This window comes from Montipora capricornis, chromosome 13 (assembly GCF_036669925.1).
Source record: "Montipora capricornis isolate CH-2021 chromosome 13, ASM3666992v2, whole genome shotgun sequence".
Taxonomy (NCBI): Eukaryota; Metazoa; Cnidaria; class Anthozoa; order Scleractinia; family Acroporidae; genus Montipora; species Montipora capricornis.
In genome coordinates this window covers 17,622,982-17,640,737 of record NC_090895.1, presented here as the reverse complement: position 1 = coordinate 17,640,737, position 17,756 = coordinate 17,622,982, and the positions used below count along the sequence as shown (strand labels likewise).

Genomic DNA, 17,756 nt, shown 5'->3' with positions numbered 1-17,756 from the left:
TGTATTGTTTTAATCATCGAAGACTATATTTCTTAGCCTCTCTCCAGGATTGGTTAGGTGAACTTTGACAGGGGCCGCGCACTTTGTATGACCCCTCACCACAAGGGAAATAACTTAATAATACAAAGAACTCATCTGATACGATTCACCTGCCTCAAGTACGTTTTATTTTCAGTGCAAAAAAAATGTTATTGGATCCCTTGCTAGCTGGTTCTTTTATTTTGAAGTTTGCAGCTTGCGTTGCTACAGCTGTAGTGGCTACGACCCATTGTGTTCTGAACTTGACACGTCAACGACATGTTCCTTTGGACAAGAATGCTACCGTTACAAGACAACGGTGCCCCTCCCTTTTCATACCTACGGTAATAAAGCTTGATTTAATTTTACATCTGCTACTGAAACTTCTATTCATAAGAATATTTACTTACAAACAAAAAAAAAGGATCTTCAAATCTAAAAAATCTTAGAGTGGTGTTTGATTTATAACTAAACTTATTTTCTTTTTGAAGATTACATATAGATATTTAAAACAATAAAAATGACTGTTAGTTTTATACCAACCAAGAATGTATAAGGAAAGACTTAAGGACGTTCGCGCTAATTGTTTGTGCGCAACGTTACTGCGCAGGTAACGCGACTGTAATATGTCACGCATTACTGCGACCATTATTGAAGTTTAAGAGGTTTTAAAACCTTTGCAAAAACCGAGGACGATAAGTCTTGCAGAGCGTTGGATCAAAGAAGATCGTGATCAGTCAAAATTGATTAAAAATATTTATGGAAGTCAAGTGGACTACTGCCCGACTGATATTCGAGTGGTTTTATCAGTCGTGCACTAGTCTACTTGACTTTCATAAATATTTTCATTTACATTGGCATTTAAAGCCGTAAATGCTTTTGTCAGTTAGAAGCACCGCGCACAAACATTAAATCAGAAACGCTAATTAACAAATGGTAAACGCCATAGCATGTACTATTGAGTTATGAATGCACGCGGGAGGTTGCTAAGGACAAAAGAAGCGTAAGAGTCGCACGAGGCGATAGCCGAGTGCGACTCTAGCTTCTTGAGATCAAGCTATCGCAAACAGCACTACTTTTCCAATCCAAAAAAACGACGTTACACTATTTTAACTCAAATGGCCGATGAAATGAATCTCAAAAAGAAAATCGACATTCCAAAACAGCATTCACCTTCCTGTAACATCTTCCCTGGTCTCATAAAATCCATTTCAATTCCGCGATTCGGCTTGAATATTTAAGCAGCGTTTCGATTGTGTTTTGGAAATCAAAGCAGTACAAACACAAAACGCTCTTTCGTCGCTTTAAGACATTAAATCCTCCTTTTCCATAGCTGATCAATCTTTAGGGCTATATCTTTCTATTTTGAGCTCTGTAGAGGTTCACCCCTATTCTAAGAGGAGGAAAATATGTCTTGAAAAATTAGGACTGATGCGCTCGTGACGGCATTTTCTTCTTAAGTTAGATCGCACGTCAGCTGTAGTTAGCAAGCGTGCACCCATTGGCAAATAGTAAATGATCAATTGGCCAATCAGAACGCGCGTTTTATCCAAGTTATGTTATAACATCTAATTTGTCAGTTTTTTAACGATGAGACCTCGATATAAGTTATGTAAAAGGTACTCAGACAACAAATACTAACAACTTCTGTTAGTGATAGTGGTCTCTTAGAATGGACAAAGCTATTCTTTGATTGCACCTGACCTCAGTGCGGCCATGTTGGTGGAAAGAATTATTATGCAAAACTTGAAATACATTTTTCAATTGTTTTGGCACCAACATGGCCGTCTTATCACGTGAGTTCAATAAAAGAATAAGTTTTATTTAACTGTTGACCATGAATTTTACATGAAAAATTTGCATATTAGCGCTGAATGGATGGGAGAGGAATGTTACAAAACGGTCCTTTTTGGTGTCCAGTAGATTATCGTGGATTACATAAGATAACAGCCTCCTTTTCTACACTTGTGTGCTGCAGCAGCTCGAAACGTCAAAAAATTAGCGGCGACTTTCATCTTAAAATGCAGATCGTTGAGATTGGTGACCAGAAAGAGGTGCCCTACATCGACAGGTGCTGTCTCTTCATTAGTAAAAATCAAAAGTAGAGAATTCTAGCCACCTTTGGAATGAAGAACGCAGCAATCACGTTAGTCTTGGAGATTGAACATCGTAAGTATCACATGGAGTGAGGCGTCACGTGGAGGTGACGCAGAACAGGAATCCCTCTTTACGTCTTGGCACCGGACCAACACTAGTGTTTTGGAAGCAGGGCTGACGAAGTGGATATTTCGAGCGGATATTTTGCGAGTTGCGTAGAATTTTTGCGCCGAAAGGGCAAGGAAATATACGACCAACGAGAAAAATGTCCGCACGTACTATATGTTAACAATTATAAGGGATTTATTATTCCATTATTATGCCATTTTCTGATATTTTAGCGTCTTTCCGCACTGACATAGAATCGTATCGATTGCACAATAAGGCGCGTGCAAATGACGAAAACAACTCAGACAAAACCATTCAAGTGTCCTTTATTTGATTGGATAAACGAAATGAAGAGTGACGTGCAATGACAAACTTAATTCTCAGGCTTTCCATATCGTGTTGAAAACAATTTCTTTCGCTGAAAAACTCCCGTTCCGTCCATATTTTCTATGTTCTAAACCGGTCAAACCGGGACACTACAGTCTATTACCGTCTCATATTTTGCGCGTTCTTTTGACCAAATATGGTAAAATGGTGTAAGGGTGGAATAATAACTTAACATATTCTTATTTTACAAAGGATGTGAAGACCCAGCGTGGTGTGCGACTATAACTGACTATTGTCAAGACAACAACAACTATTGTGAAATTGAGTGCTGCACGACAGACCATTGCAACAAAAAATTCTAAGATGTGGGTACGTAACAAATGGCTTCTTGTAAAGAGGTGCTCTTATAATGAGTAGTGTGGTAGGATATCAAATCAAGCCACTTGTTGCCACTTTCCACGCGCCACTGCTCAGTCTACCGTGCGTGGGAAATGGCAAAAGGTAGGCTGATTTGAAATTCAAGCTACAGTACCAGTACTACTTCTTACAACTGTACCAGTACAGTACAGGCTATTGGTGAAAATATTTCCACCGCAAAGCTGACAAGCTCTTCAGTTGGTTTGTGCTGTGCTGTTCTGTTTTTTTTTTTTTTTTTTTTTTTTTGGTCTTTTTTTTTTGTGTTTTGTTTGTTGTTGTTTTTATTTGCAGATTTTTCGTCTTTGCTGGGTCCACTTCACTTTTTTCGTCTTGCTTTAAATTTTCTTTCTAGAGATTTCTATTAATATTTAGCTTGTACTGAAAAGACTGCACCATTTGCACGATAAGCCAAGGCGAGGTTTTGTCCGTGAAAGGTTTGTTTGTTAAACAATTGTTATTGTGGCATTGATTCGCAGCTGCCACCAGCAAATTTAGGCACTGATTCAGTATTTTAGGGGCTCTGTTTGCATTTCATCGGGCAGCACAGTCGACTTAATTTTATTTGTCATTTGTAACGTGAGAGATTTGTCCAGGTGTTTAAAGAAACGCGATACGACTCTACGTCTCTCTTGTTCTTCTTAAGCTTCAAGCTCACGCTCAGTATTTATATCAAAACAGGTTTTCGGCCTGTATTTGATGGCGAAAGGGATCAAATTCCTCAAAACCATTTGGGGGCAGGCGTGGTGGAGGTGGTCGTTTATTTGGAGTTCGCTGCAAAAACATTTTTTTTACTACAAAAAAAAAATAGCGTCTTCTTTTTTGTACGCAGTAGGCCGTATTCTGTGGTCGATTTTCGTTCAGTTTTCGTTGCCCAGGTGCTAGAACTAATTTGAAACTACTTAAATCTATAGTTTTTTACTTACTGAATACAAATTTGCTTCTTGTCATCTCCAAAAACCTGCAGTTCTTTCATAAAAGCCTTCGAAAGTTCGATATAATTGTTAAGAAATTTCCCCATCTGCCATCTTGTTTTTGTGCATGACCGCTGACCTAATCGGCTCACATTTGGAAAATTTGCGGCTAAACTGGGCGTTAAAGGGCGGCGTTGGATACAAATTAATATGCTTTTATGAATTATTAATCATCTATAATAATTATTTAAGATGTTCAAACATTGAAAATTATAAAAAGAGTTAGCAAACTAATGAATCTTAATTAGGAAATTCCACCAAAGGTTTCATTGATTTTCATCAGGTGACGATGTTTTTATACCCTGGTAGAAAACCATCATTCTATAAGTCGGGGGCGGCTTTGAATTTTTCAGGGGAGTACGGGCTGATTAAGATTTTAATGAATAATACATTAATGTTTTATAAGATTTAAAACACTGATGTTTTATTCAAACATCCGTGTTTTACATCCCATGAAACACTGATGTTTTATTTATCCGTTTTTTAAACCTCATGAAACGCGATTTAGGAGGTAGGTTCGAATGAGGCCTTTTCCTAATGCAAAAATAAATTCAACTTTCAGTATAAGTCCAAGCTTTCGCCGGTCTACGGCACGGACAAGAAAACACTGTTCGGACCAATGGTCAAATTACCCCAAGTACTCCAACACCATAAAAAATAAATAAACAAATAAGTGTAACAAATTAAGTGAAGCTATGATCCTCGCAGTTATGTGCGCAATTTTGGAATTGCGTGGAAAAGCCTGAAAAATTCAGGACTTCAAAGGGGTTTGAACCCAAGACCTCACGATTCCGGTGCGACGCTCTAACCAACTGAGCTATGAAGCCACTGACGTTGAGAGCTGGTCATTCGTGGGTTCTAATGGTCCCGTGAGGAATGAATCAATGATGGCATAACTGCGAAGATCATAGCTTCACTTGATTTCATATCCGCAGTTCATATATGATTCATTTCATATACCATTTCATCATTTTAACAAATTAATCGCTAGAATAGTTCTAAGAGTATTTATTTTTTAGCAATATAATACAATTTAATAGATTTATGTTTCAATGGTTTCTTCAATTTCAACATTTTATCAAGTTTGTCATTGTAATGAGTTTTTTTAAAAGCCATTCAAGTAAAACTAATAAAGTTATTAAAATAATTATAAATTGAGCGATTCAACAAAGTTAAATCAGTACCTTTATCAATACCATGGAACGTTTTGCTCTTCGGCTTTCATCAAAAATTATCTTCTGCTGCAAAACCTGAAATTGCTTATTCTTTTAAAATTAAAAAAAATTAAAATTTCCATGTTAAGTTGCTCGCCATCTGAACGTTTATCATTATGAAAGTATAGTTTATTAAACAAATTCTTAGCTGAATTATTCCTAAAAGACCTTGCCTCCAAAGTATTTTCTTTTTCTTCTGTCACTTCTCCTCGAATGTTTCTTGAATTTATTAAGAGCCATGCAGTCCTTTCCGGTTTCCCTCACCATTTCGGCGGGCGTCCAAAACTCTGCGTAGGCTGAAAATCTGACACAGACGAGTGACTGTTAATTGCTTATGCCCCACAGAACATAGTTATTATCATACTGTAATTGCATGACCAACCTTTTATTCCTTCGTTCCAAAATGTTTAAGTTGTTCATTTATCCCACAAAGGATGGCATAAAGACTCTTGGACGGGTAGTCATCTCCGTTGTTCTTCGCTTCCTCTTTAATGAACTTTATCAACCAAAACTCTTATCTCTTGGCATTCATGTCTTCTAGAGTTCTATCTACCTTGGGTTTCCTGAATCTGTTTATCGTGCCGCCCAAGCCAGAGCCAAATGCAAATTTTCACTAACTCACCTCGTTTTTTAAGATAATTCCTAGGGATCACACAATCCTTTTGTTTGCTATCCCATTCTTAAAATACGTTTTTTCTTCTTTGTAAGAAATTCTTTTGCTTTTAGAAAAATAAACAAAACAAACCCTTCCCAAGAGGGCGTCGAACGAAAATTAATTATATTGAATCATTAAGAAATATTCCTTTTATACGTAAGTAGAATAAGTACGTTCCCTGAAAACCATTTTATACGTGTAGCTTATAGATATCCATGAGTTTGCTAAGCCATTTATAAAACTCGAGCCCGTGTTTTACCGGCTATAAAGATACTCGCCTTCGGCTTGTATCTTTATATGCCGATAAAACACGGTCTCTCGTACTATAAATATTACATAACAAATGCACCAAATTCAATTCGAATCAAATAAAAGTCTTAATTAATTGGCTCGTACGCAATCGAGTTTTTGGCAAAATCTTTCATGCACAGTTTAGCTCACTCCAGAGAAATCTTTTTACAAAAGAGATTGAAATTGTTGCAGCATTTGCCTTTGTCGGACATTAATTTCATTGTAGACAAACCATTAATAAGAAAACAATTTCATAGTTTTGTTAATTTTCAAATCACTGGAAAAAACGCGTGCCCTCAAATACAGGATATAGTTACAGTGTTTGAGAACGTGGGTTTTTTCTAGTGTCAACCTAAGAATAATTTCAAATGCGGATAACTCAATCTCCTGAAAAATCACTATCCCTCTCTTCGTCACATTCATAGTCAGAACTAGACCCTCCGTGAGGGTACACTGGGTTGCCTGTGGTACGTGAACTGTTCCAGACAATTTTTTTCAAGTTGGGGGGTCATTAAGAAGTCATACCAGACGAGGCCCTTTGGCTCATAGGTCCTCACACGTTCGTACGACGAAACAGATCTGTCCTTGCGTAGTATGTAGCTCTAACAGTGCACGATATTGTTTTGGTATTGTCTATCATTGTAGTGCCATGGTAGAAGTCTTGGGTAAATAGTCTGAGAAGACATTTGGTTTCTAGCAAAGTACTGAACCCAGAAAGATTGAAAAAAATAAATGGGAAGTGAGAAACATTGGCTTCTGGGCTGACATGTTGATAAACTTCTTTTCACAACAAGTTTAAGTGTGCCCTATGAGCATCTGACAGCTTTGTAATACCGAAGTTCACTGAAGTTAGAAACATCGGACCGAAAATACTATTAAGGCTAACAAATGCGAACCAAGCAAGATACAGATTTTGTTAGCTTGCTTTATGCAAAACAAATATTGATGTAAAAGTAAATAAATATGGATACACAGATTTTAAGAAGAGCAGAAGGAAGTTTCAGGACAGTCGATCGAGAATAAATATTTTGCAATCGGTATCAAAATTTACGACATTAAAACAACATTAATTTTGAACCACGAATATAAAAAGTTACAATCAGCGAAAAACATTTTGGGAGATTTTAGTTTTTTTGGTTGTAATAGACCACTTTCGATATATCAAAATTCAGTCCTAAACAAAAGGCATCAGCTCGAGGCTCTGGGGAATAAATAGAAGGATTTGTATGAGTTTATTCCCCAGAGCCTCGAGATGATATCTTTTGTTTAGGACTGAAGTTTAATATATCGAAAGTGGGCTATTGTACTTCTGGCTGCACCGAGTAAATCGCACATCGGATCAAGTTACCGCGAAACAGTGAAGCATCTGTGTCAAATAATGCCAAGATACCAGGTTTTTGGGTTTACCTCGGTGTAAAACCCCGTGAAACTTTTTCTTTGTTTTGTTAGCTCGTGGTGGGGTTAGGTTATTGTTTGATGTTTTTTTGCTCTTTTGTTTTCCTTTGTGTTACGTCATCCGTGAGTTTCACAGGTTTTTACACCGAGGATGAGCCGCGTTTTTGTTTTTTTTAGTTTTCTTTTTCTTTCAATTGTTATAAATTTTGACAAGAAATGTGCGAATTTAACACAAAGATCACAATCGCCCAACTTTCAGAGTTTGACCATTGTTTCTGGAAAATCAAAAATTTACTCTCCAAGACAAGGTTATTTATCACCAGGTAATTCCATCGTTTTGGTAATAGCAGCTACTTTATTATTCATCAGCGTCACAATCTTTTGCCGATTTTGGGGGTCATTTTGTTGAAACTCAAGCACGCTTCCAACAGACCTGTTTATTTTCGTGACTTGTGCGTTACCACAAAAATTGTCCCCGTATCACATTTCAACACATGTATGCAAATTTGCAAAGCTCGAAAATTACACAACATGATAAATTTACAAAAGCTGGAAATTTCACAGAAACATTTTTCCAGCGAAACATTTCTTGAAACAAGCAACATATTTGCTATAAGAGGCAAGAAACCCTTCCTATTTCAGTTGCGTGCGTGCAAGCGAAACACACAATCACAAAGCATATGCAATTAAATAAATTTCTGACAGTTCACATCAAACCCTTTTCGAAAGAACCTTGACCATAAATAATAAAGCACAAAAGAGACAACAAGCTTTCATTCAAATAATTTTTCACTGTCACATTTCCAATTTTTTTTAACCTTTGCAGAGTTGAGTACAAAATGAATGTTACTTGCCGGACAAACAGGCAAACTTTAAATAGATGCGACTTCAGTAAACACTGTGAGACACACAACAGAAATCACAGATCTACTTGTGGTATTCGATTCCTTCTCTGTCTTTGTTGAACCCGTAATTTACCAGAGAAATTTCCATTTGGTTTCAGTGTTGTACGTAACACCACCTTGGCGAAATATTAGAAGTACAGCTCATTTTGATTTCGGCTCGACGGGCGAAAGATTCACGCTGTCGAAGTCCATTACTCGTCGCTTTTAAGATTCCAGATCTTTATGTTTCACCGCATGTCTTGACGTTCCATTCTTGAGCTCCATATGGGTATATTTCTTTAAAGATATACTAAAACGCCATTCCCGTTACAATGACTTTCGACGCCATTACAGGTTAATTGTGCAGAGCAAGCTACGCATTACCCCAGCCCCCTCAAACCTAACAAAATACGCAGAAAAGACTCTATGCACACCATTTAGCAGGGGAGTGACAGGCAAGAATTTTCCCGACACGGAAAAAATTAACTAGATGCTTCTGTGAAGCATACACTGGCTTGCCTGTGGTACGTGCTACAGAAAATCAGAAGGCACTGAATTGTGTGGTATTGAAATACAGCATTCCAGTCTCTGAAGAATAACAAATAAAAGAGAAGCGAGAAAAATTGGCTTCTGGGGTGACATGTTGATAATTTTCAAGTTCCCTCACAACTTCTTTTCACCACAAGTGTGCCCTATGAGCATCCGAAAACTTTGTAATAATAAACTTCACTGAAGTCAAGCCCTGTTTCGCGGGGTTAGTGTTGGGATGGGAGACCAAAACAATAAACCCCTCATAAAAAACAGAAACATCTGACAGAAAATACTATTAACGCTAACAAATGCGAACTCAGCAAGGTACAGATTCTGTTAGCTTGCTTTATGCAAAACAAATATTGATGAAAAAGCAAATAAATATTGATACACAGTTTTCAGAAAGAGCAGAAGGAAGTTTCCCGGACGGTCGATCGAGAATAAAATATTTACGACATGAAAACAACATTAATTTTGAACCGTGAATGTAGAATATAAAAAGTTACGATCAGCGACAAACATTTTGGGAGATTTTTGCTACGCTCAACTAAATTGCAAAATCGAAAGTGACATGGCCGGAATTCAGCGGGCGCCGTGATTAAGTTACCGCGGCATGTTTACTCGCCAAACAGTGAAGCATCTGTGTCAAATGATGGCAAGATACCGGGTTTTTGTAAGTTTCTTTTTCTGTCAAGTGTTATCAAGTTTGACAATGAAATGAGCGAAGTCAAAACAAAGATCACAATCGCCCAACTCTTGTTTATGCAAAGTCAAAATTTACTCTCCAAGACGCGTACAACGTTATTTATCACCAGGTAATTCCATCATTTTGGAAATAGCAGCTACTTTATTATTCATCTGCGTCACAAGTTTTCACTGATTTTGGGCCTCATTTTGTTGAAACTCAAGCACGCTTCCAACAGGCCTGTGAACCCTTCCTGCTTACAGAGCAATACTAAAAAACTTCTCACATATCACATTTGAACCTTAAGCTCACAAACTTAATACACAACATGATATTATAATTCACAAAGGCAGAAAATACCACAGAATCCTTTTCCAGCGAAAATTTTATTGAAACAAACAACATATTTGCTCTTAGAGGCGAAAACCTCTTCCTATTTGATTGCGTGCGTGAAGACAAGAAACTCAATTGTGTCAAATTACCATGTACTTCAGGTAAATACTGCTCACTTTGATTTCGTCTCGACGGGCGATAGATTCGCCATTCGCGTTGCATGACTTTCGACGCCATTGCAGGCTAAGTTAATGATTCTACTGTGTCCACAAGAGAAATCTACGCAGTTCCACTACCCTCTCGATCCTAAGAAAATACGCGCAGAAGGCTCTATACACAAAGACACCACTTACCAGGGGAGTGACAGGCAAGACTTTTACCGACACGGAAAAAAAATAAATAAATAAATAAAAAAAATAAAACAAACAAACTAAACGCAGACCTCGACTGGGTTTGCCCATAGGCAACCCAGTAAAAAACGACGAAATCAACGCAGACCTCGACTGGTTTGTAATAGGCAACCCAGTAATCATGAGATCCCTCTTCTTCGTAATCCTCTGAGGAACTCTCTTCATCTTGACCATTGCTTCAGTCTACACAACCACATACATCTGTGCAGCTTAGACTTGACTTCCAGCAAGAACAGCGGAGTGTCTTACAACCGGTCTTGCATTTGCACGAGACGCATTCGATAAGTGAGTCGGGAGCAGAGGGACGAGTCATCCGAATGATTTCTAATTGGCCTTCTGACAATTTTCATCCATTACCTACGTGTGATGGTAAATTTACCTGGGGAGATAAACACCTGTTCCACGCAGTTGCTTGGTGGTTTACACGTTCAATGTGTTTCAGTAGACTGTCAGAATTTGGGAGAAGAGCATCATCAGAACACTTGCCTGACGTAAAACGGATGTACCTAAGATAGACAGTTTGCTAATTCTTTTTATAATTTTCGATGTTTTGAACATCTTAAATAATTACTATAGATCAATAATAATAGTTCATGAAAGCATATTAATTTGTACGCAAAGCCGTCCTTTAACGCCCGGTTTACCGCAAATTTTCCAAATTTGAGCCGATTAGGTCAGCGGACAAGATGGCAGATGGGAAATTTCTTAACAGTTATATCGAACTTTCGAAGGCCTTTATGAAAAAAACTGCAGGTTTTTGAAGATGACAACAAGAAAATTCGTATTCAGTAAGAAAAAAAACTATAGATTTATGTAGTTTCAAATTAGTTCTAGCAACTGGGCAACGAAGACCATTTTCTAAGCACATTTTTGAGGTACAGAATACGGCCTACAGGTGAATAACAAATAAAATAGACCCGGATTTTGAATAACACCACTCCACATTATCGCTTGCAACGTATTGTTTGGCCTTGCTTCGGGGAACAGGGAGGAGTCTCGGGGAAACGAGATTTTCTGTTTCCCGTTGGGTCAGACATTTAGTGCTTATTGCCTAATGGTAAGCAAAGCATCTTTGTTTACATAACCATGATTAGTAGGATTAATTGCCAAAGAAATGATCATCTTTAAGTTAAGGTTACTGCGGGAGTGAATTAGATAAGAGTCTTGTTATGGCATGGGTGAGCCCTCGAGCATAGTCACAAATGAGTCTATTTTTACAATACCCGTTCCCGCGAAAATCAGTTGTCATGTCCCTCAAAAAAACATGGCAGAAGCAGTCACGCGTAACAAGGCTTCTTCTGATTGGTTAAAATTGGCGGAGCTTTGTTTGTTTCGTGCTGAATGTGTATCTAAAAATAAATCCATTTGTGACTGTTCTGGGGCAAGACCGAAAAGTGATCGATCAACAGTCTTATCGAATTCGCTCTTGGTTACTGTCATCCTTCATGGGTGTCTTTCCGATAATCGTTCTCGTTCGCGTTGTTTTTAAAGAAACCCAAGGAAACTATATGCCACTGGAAAACTAATAGCATGTAGTGTTTAAAAATGGCCTAACTTTTACGTTTTTTTTTCCAAAAAGAGAGCGGAAGCGCGCAAACGCGAAACGGCCTTGTCTGCTCCGCTGAGAACATAGCCCTTGTGTTAAGGCCTTTTTTCTAATTCTAAATAGTTTTTCCGTAGAGTCCAGGTTCGTGGTGTGCATAAGAAAGATTTCTGTTGGCCAGCTTTACAATGGATTTTCTTAAGAACCAATAAGGAAAAAGTCTCACTGAAAACTTTGTTAGCGTATTATCCCGTGAGTGATATAAGGCCCTTTCTTTGGATCTCCGTGTTAACGCAAGGGCATAATTCAGCGAAGCAGGCAAGGTCAGTTTCGCGTTTGAGCGCTTGCGCTCGCTTTCTGAAATTAAACAAATTACTGAAAGTTAAGAGCATTTTGAAATACCACTTTTATTAGCTTTCCAGTGATAGATAGTTTCCTTGGATTTCTTTTAAAACAACGCAAACAAGAGCGATTTTCCAAAAGACACCCCGGAAGGTTCACAGAAACCTTAAACATTGCTTTCCGCTTTGCCTTCAGCTCAACCATGTAGGACAGGCCTGGATATTAGAAATGTCCTTGACAAATCACTGAGTGTTAACAAGGAAATCCTCCGCAACGCAATCCTGCTTTTGCGAGACCTGGTTAATAAATCCGATCCTGCTCCATAAGCCGATCACTTTGGCTTGATTACCTTAACGTTTGATTTCAAAGACGCAAAATTTCACAACAAAGCTGCTTTGCTGGCTGGGGAACCCTGGGACTTAAAAGATGGACTCGGATTTATCTGGGCTTGGAGAAGGCGAACAACACGTTCTTCTCCAGTAAAGGGGGAGACGGACCAGATATGCCAAATGTTATGATTGTGCTGACTGATGGCAAACCCACCAATCAAACAGAGGAAGACTCTTTCTCGTATCTTCTTTGGTTCTTTGTTAAAACAATTATGTTCCCTTGAACGACAATCTTTCCAAAAAGACACAGCTAATCTCTGATTGGTTTTTAGTTTGCACAGTTGGAAGTTTCCCAATTTCCCGTCTCGATACTCTGTCCCACGCACTCTACTTCTTCATCTACTGAAGACTCTTCTTCTATTCGTTCAGCGGGCATGGCTTGTGGCGCCACCGTGTTGGCAGCAAATCTGAGGAATTTTTCCGCTAGAATTCCTGGTCTGTGCTTGTTCAATCTTGGTAAGGCGTAGCAACGCATCCGCAATATTCATGTCACGGTCCTGGTAAATACTTCACAGAGAATGAATAGGGCTGTAACCGTAGGACCCACCTCTCGATTCTCGTAGAGGGTCTAGAGCGGGCTGAATAGATGAATTCCAGAGGTTTGTGGTCCGTCCACAGTTCAAAATCCACTCTATAAAGATACACATGGAAACTCCCACAGGCCCAAACAATTCCTAGGGCCTCCTTCTCCGTTTGCAAATACCGTCGTTCTACATCAGAAAGTCTTCTACTCACATAACGTATCACACGGTTTTTTCCCTCTTGTTCTTGAACCAGGACCACCCCCAAGCCAACTGGGCTCGCATCCGTAATGATCTATGTCTTGTCTGTACGATCAAAGTATCCTAAAGTTGTCTGCTTGAGCCAGCCGTCTCTTCAGGTATGCAAAGGCCACTAGCTTCTTAGGGCCAAATGTAAATGGTTTTCCCTTGTTAGAGAATATTCTCAATGGCTCTGCTACCGTCACAAGGTCAGGAATGAATCGTGCATTGAAATCCACTAGGCCTAAGAAACTCTGACTTCTGTCACAGTTTGTGATTCACGAGCTTCATTCACTGCTTTAACGTTTTGTTCAGTTGGACCCACCCCTTGTTGTGACAGCACTAGGCCCTTAAATGTAAGCAGACTTAACTATTAGTGGGTGATGTAAAGTGCTAGTTTAGACCATGTGAGCGTTAGCCCTACTAATGGATTTGGGCCCACACAAGAACAGAGAAGAACTCTGACCAGAATGGGAAATAAATGTAAGCTTTGGCACATGAAACGCACATTCTCTCCACTGAGAGTGAGACCCTTGTCTCTCAACCAAGTCAGCACTTTTTTTTATGAAGGGGTCGTTTCTAAAGACCCTGTGGTGCTGCCTCAGTCGGGAAGTAGTACACAAACATTTTGGCTTTATCAACGGAATTGATGATGTAATTGGCCACCCTACAGAGATTCTAAAAGCGGACGTTTCGAGCACTTTTTTTAGTCGCTCATCTTGCTCTGCTGTATCAGAATCATCGACAACAATATAATCCGAAATGTTTCCCGTTCCACTCCAATCATTCAAAACTTTCTGAATCACTTGCTGATACATCTCGGGCGCAGACATTACGCCAAACATCACTCTCTTGTATATGAATAACCCGTTGTGAGTTACAAACTTCGTGATGCTACGGGAATCCTCACTAAGCTCGATTTGATGATTACCCCTTTAAGTCTAATTTACTGAACACATATATATCCTCTAGGACTTCATCAATTGTGGGAATTGGATACCTTTCACCAATGATTGTGTTATTGCCGCATCTCATGTCCACAAATAACCTAACATCACCATTTGGCTTAGGAACCACCACAACAGGGTCTACCCAGGGCGTTGGGCCCTCAACTTGCTCAATAATGTCTTCTCGTAATAATTCATCAAGCTTCTTTTCCTTTAAGCTGAAGGCAGAACGCCGTAAAGGTTGTGCAACTGACTGAACTTGTTCATAAATGTGTAGTTTCACTTGAAAGTCTCTCAACTTTCCAATTCCCGTAAAAACATCCTAGAACCTTGTTCCCAGTTCACTGTGAGCTACACGTACCACACAATTCAATGGGACTTGCAATTTCAAGACTCCCAACCCAATGGCTAATTCTCTTCCCAGTAATGGCTCTCCTTGGCCTTTGATGACCGTGACTTCAGCTGACACACTCTTGCTGCCTAAACTCAGATCTGCTGTAAAGGTTCCGGTCACTTTTTGAGGGGTAACTGCACCATAGGCATACAACTTCTTTGCTCTTCTTCTTGATACACACCTGATAAATTGCTTCTTCAATTATTCCCACAATGCTTGGCTAATGACATTTGCACTTGCTCCAGAATCAATTATCATCTTCACTGGAATACCCTCAATGTTAACTGTGAATTTTTCTCCTTGAGCCTCACCAGTAAATGCAAACACATACTCGTCTCCCTCTTCGTTACAGTCATCCACCTGCATATACTGCACACGTGATTTACTAGGAATTTCTGTAACTTTAGTTTTGCATACATTTGCAAAATGTCCCACTTGAGAACACTTTGAGCACTCTTTTTCCCTGGCCAGACACAGGGAGTCTCTGGCAAAATGTCCACGCCCTCCGCATCGATAACACTCACCCCCTGATAGTGTCTTATCTCGACTATTCCGTCTGATCCGTGAATCATCAACTCGGTTCACTGACGCACTGGAGATACTCATACTCTGGGTTTTCCTTTTTATTACCTCGTAATTCCAGGAAATATCCTGCAATGTTTGAAGTGTGAGGGTTTGGCCTTTTTCCAGAAGCTTGCGCCGTAACTCATTGGAACGACACTTCGATATATTATTTTATCTCTGATCTGAGCGTCCATTTGATCGTCATAATCACACTGCTGAGCTTTCCGTCTTAATCGTACCGCAAATTGGTCAATCGTTTCATCTTCCCCTTGCACCAATTCTCTGAATAAATGCCGCACATATGGACTGTTAATTTGTGTGAGAAAATATCTGGTTAAAGCATCTTCGGCCTTCTCGAAATCTTTCCTACTCCCAGTGTCGGCCAAAACATCAAAAATATTGTGGACATCCGGTCCAGCGCAATGAACAAGGAGAGCTCCCCTCTGCAATAAATATATTGTCGTCCTTATCGGTGACAATAATCAAAACCTTTTCCATCCGCATATAACTGAAAACTACGAAACCATCGTTTCCACTCAGTACCCACGCTACTCGAATCACTGTTGACATCAAACGGTCGAATTCCTCCAATATCCAAATCTCTCAAATTCATCCTCAATTCCCAGACTCGGCGTCAGATGTGGGTCGAGTTAGTTGGTTCTCTACTCTGCACCGAGAGGTTTTTTCGAGGTACTCCGGTTTTCTTCTCTCCTCAAAAACCAACATTTGGCTTGATTTACGTTAATTGTTGATTCCGGTTTACAGTGTCCCAAATTAGTGCTCCAGCGCTACAACTGCTTGACACTTAAGTTTCTTTTGTTCCTTCATGATTTAAAGAATAATGAATCCCACTTACCAATTTTAAAAGATTCAAGAATTAACGTTTCGACACTGGTGCTGGTGCATTTTATACGCACTGATATTAGCGTCCTTTCATTGCAATGAGATACAAATCTGTTGGAAGTAAAAGACCGCAGTCGTTGCGCCTTAAAAGTGTGGGCAAAATTAAGGCCCTCGGCTTCTAAACAAGGGCTTTGTTGGTACTGATAGAGGTTAAATGTATGTATTTCTTTTAATTATCGCGGAAAATTATAGGGAAGATATCGTTGACGTCACCTGTTGTCATTAATGTGCCAACCATAGCGTCATTGGCTGTCGAAACAAATACTTTTATGTTCCTGCGGTTAGCACATTTGAATAACAAAATCAATGTTTGTAAACAGATATCTTCACTTTATGGTTGGTTTGGTAACCACAAGGCTTACTTAGTTTGTCTTATTGCCAACCTGGTCACAGTGTAAACCTAAATCTGTCTTCAACCGTCATAAATTCCATTACACGGGTCACATTTGCAAGCCACTTTAATTTTTTTTTTTTTAATAATTCTTCTTAGTTGCCAACCAAGAACATTTGTTATCTCTTTCCTCTATTCTTTTCTTTTGTTTATTTTACGAAATCTTTTAATAACTTTATTTTCCAGAATGAAAAAGGAGTTATGAGCAACTGCTGTTCGTAGAGTCAACTGAGGGACATACTATCTGTAACGGATTGGGAGGATTTAATATGGATCAACCCTATTTACTTTAAAATTAAGGCTCGTACTACTTTTGTCAAAATTGAATTAATAAATGGGAAAGTCGATAAGGTATCTTCGTGTTTGCGTTTTGATATAAATAATAATTTTATAAGCGACGGGGCAAAAGAACTTAGACTTTTCATATTTTGAAACCTTGAAGTAGGGTTAAAAATATCCCCTACCCCTCTTTGTCCCACAAATGCGTTTGTTGAGTTATTTTTTTCTGGGCGGCGGGTTGAGTTATCTAAACGCGATTTCTCTCAGGCAAATACCCACCGTGGTAGAGAATCGTGGGGAGGTATGAGTAGGAAACAGGTGAGCAAGTTCCTGCCGCTGTACTATATGTCTGCAATCCTGGAGAGAAATTTTTAACATTCTTATCCACATCTAAAAAAATATTCGTTCGTGCTTTATTTGCGCTGATTACTGAAAAATATTCCGTTAGGTGCGGAGGGCGGGGAAGGGGGGTATAGTACTCCCAAAAAGCCCATACAGATCAGGATTGCAAACAAACACTAAAAGGAGCCAGAAGGTCCCAAACGTTTCTGGCAAGAGAGACGTAAGCCTCTCCAGGGGCTCAGAATAAAAGAAAGAGGTGAGTCTCTGGGGCAAATGGTGACCTGCATGGGAGCACTTAATTCCCAAAAATACACTTCGTGTATTCCCCAAGACGAAACACAAGAGTATGAAGATAGTTAACACGTCAACCCTTCAACCCCTTCACTCCCGAGACTGACGGAATGGAATGTCTTTTTGTAACAGTTGAAAGAGTAACGGAGTGACGGACAAAACTTGGAGGTATATTATAATCGCTGATGAATAAATAGGGGGACTTAAGACAACCAGAAATACGGATTTACGTCCTTATAGTGGGCGTCGCAGGGTTTAAGACTCTGTCTGGAGT

At 39.2% G+C, this 17,756-nt stretch overlaps 1 long non-coding RNA gene across 1 annotated transcript; it reads left to right on the top strand.

The window, feature by feature from the left end:
- Window positions 1–223: 223 nt before the first annotated feature.
- LOC138029505 (uncharacterized) lies at window positions 224–16,924 on the top strand. The gene is made up of 3 exons (XR_011127886.1): window positions 224–362; window positions 2,803–2,919; window positions 16,757–16,924. It is a non-coding gene; the product is annotated as an uncharacterized lncRNA (long non-coding RNA).
- The last annotated feature ends 832 nt before the right edge of the window (window positions 16,925–17,756 follow it).